This window comes from Propithecus coquereli, unplaced genomic scaffold, assembly GCF_000956105.1.
Source record: "Propithecus coquereli isolate 6110/MARCELLA unplaced genomic scaffold, Pcoq_1.0 Scaffold339, whole genome shotgun sequence".
NCBI classification, from domain to species: Eukaryota; Metazoa; Chordata; class Mammalia; order Primates; family Indriidae; genus Propithecus; species Propithecus coquereli.
The window spans coordinates 190,038-192,328 of NW_012149052.1; positions in this window are offsets into that span (position 1 = coordinate 190,038).

Here is a 2,291-nt window from a genome sequence, read left to right on the forward strand (position 1 = left end):
TATATGTTTTACATTTTAAAAATTATCTTCTTCCCATCTCTACTCAAGCCTAGATTAGTCTCCTCTTTCAACTGAACTATATTAAGAACCCTCTAACTCGTCTGTTGCTCCACTCTTACTCTGTCTTTCCACTGCATCCGAATTGATACTTGTAATCTGTAAGGATTCTCATGGCAACTTCCTCATTAAAATCCTCCATTGGCCCCATAGGCTAAAGATGAAGATCTAACCCACCAGGTTCTACATGACCTGCCCCTTCTATTTGTCTAGCCCTGTAGTATTTCCTTTTCTCCCTAACATTCTGCACTTCATCCATCTGGCCTTCTTTCTGTTCCTCTAAAATGCCATGTTCTTTCCTGCCCGTGGGCCTTTGAACAGACTCTTTTTACCTGGTATCATCATCTCCCCACCACTTCATCCAGAAAACTCTCATTTATCCAGCAGATTCAGACCCAATTTTATCTCAGACATCTTCCTGAAGCTGCTGACAAGGTAGTGTTCTCTTTTATGTGCTCTGTTTTTTCTTCAGAGTACTTATCGCAGGCTGTATTGTCTTTTTAGCATATGTGTGTAGGCATGATATTACAGTGTTGTTTATATCTGTCTATACTTACTAAACTGTAAACATTATCCAGGACTGTGTCTGTTTTGCTGAGTCCAGTGTGAGTGTCATGCCCGGTCCTTTAAAAGCGTTTCTTAAATGAATGGAAGAACAGTTGGTTCATACTGGAGCTAAACTTCACAGATGATCTCTCTGGTAGAGGACTATTCCACCTCTGCTTGAACTATATCAGCGTGGCCAGACATTTCACTTTAGAGCAGCTCTAATAATTAGAATGTTTTTAAAGTACTGAAACTTATCTCAATTTTTACAAAATAGCTTAAATTTTTCCCAGTAGAATAGGAATAAACAAGCTTACATTCTTTTCCTCACCACTCTCCCTGAGATATTTGAGAACCTTTACTGTGAATTACTTTTTAGATTAGAGACTTTCATTATTTTTCAGTCATTCACTTTCTGACAGGATTTCTGGGCCTTTTAGTACTCTGATTGGTTGGTTAAGAGAAGAGGCTCCAAAACCAGAATTCATAGTTGAATCCTGGTGCTGCAATCACTAACTTGAGAAACTTTGGCAAATTTCACAACCTCTCTTTGTTTCCATTTCCTCATTTGTAAAATGAAAATAATAATAGTATTTGCCTCATAAGACTGCTATGAGAAATAAATGAGTTATACGCAAATGTCTTAGAATGGTGCCTGGTGCTGCGTAAACACTCTTCAGAAACAGAACGACGATAGTATCTAAGCACCATAGAGTGCTTGTTATGATTATTGTTATAGAACTGACTCAGTCAGGGCTCAACTGGGGAAGCAGATTGGGGTGACTGGAACGAGGATATTAATACTAGAATTACATAATTACAGGAGAAGCTGGGAGGTGAAGGTCTTCAAGGAGCAGTTGGGAAGTTAGAGGAGTCACCAAGTCAATCTGAGAAGCCAAAATCATCCAACTGCCAAAAGGGGAGTCCCAGAGGGGGAGCTGGTGGACATACTTGTGTGAAAAGTGGTGGGTCAGTGTTCTAGCATCTGGTGAGGAGCTGGAGGCCACCACTGGTCCACAGGAAGAAGAGCTGATGAGGAGTAGAGGACAAGGACACTTGCCATCACTAAGTCTGTCCCTGCATCTACCCACCACCACCTTCAGAGAGCAATGGTGGCTGCTTGACTTCCACCACCCAAATCTCAAGACCTCTTTTTGCCAACTAACTCAGAGCCATACACTGAAGGGGATTCAAGAAAAGCAGTTCCATCTTAATCAGTTTGACCATAAATGATGCAGCACAGGATGTGGAATTGCTTCAGGTTTATAACTTCCCTCATAAAATCTGCCCCCCGTGATAGAATCCAACAGGACACAACAGCATAGCAGAGTGGGGCTTCTGCAGCCCACACTCTGCAGGTGGAACTTCTTCCCACTTCTTGTGAAGCTGCTTCTTCAAAGTTTGCGTGATTTTTTTGGTTGTTCATGGCACAGTTGTTTTATATTGAACTTTCTGACTTTAAAAACCCCTGGCCACCTTCACACATACTGTTGTTGAAATACATTATTTGTATTAATATATATCTGATTTGGGGTTTTTCTTGTAATTTACTCTCATTCAAATTTCAGCATATAAATTGACAGTTATGGTTCTACCTGTTTTAGTTGAAGTCATTTCATATCTTGATTCTGAGATGCAAATATCAGCTAGCCCTCTTTCATTTGTTTCATATGCATATGTATTGGGGG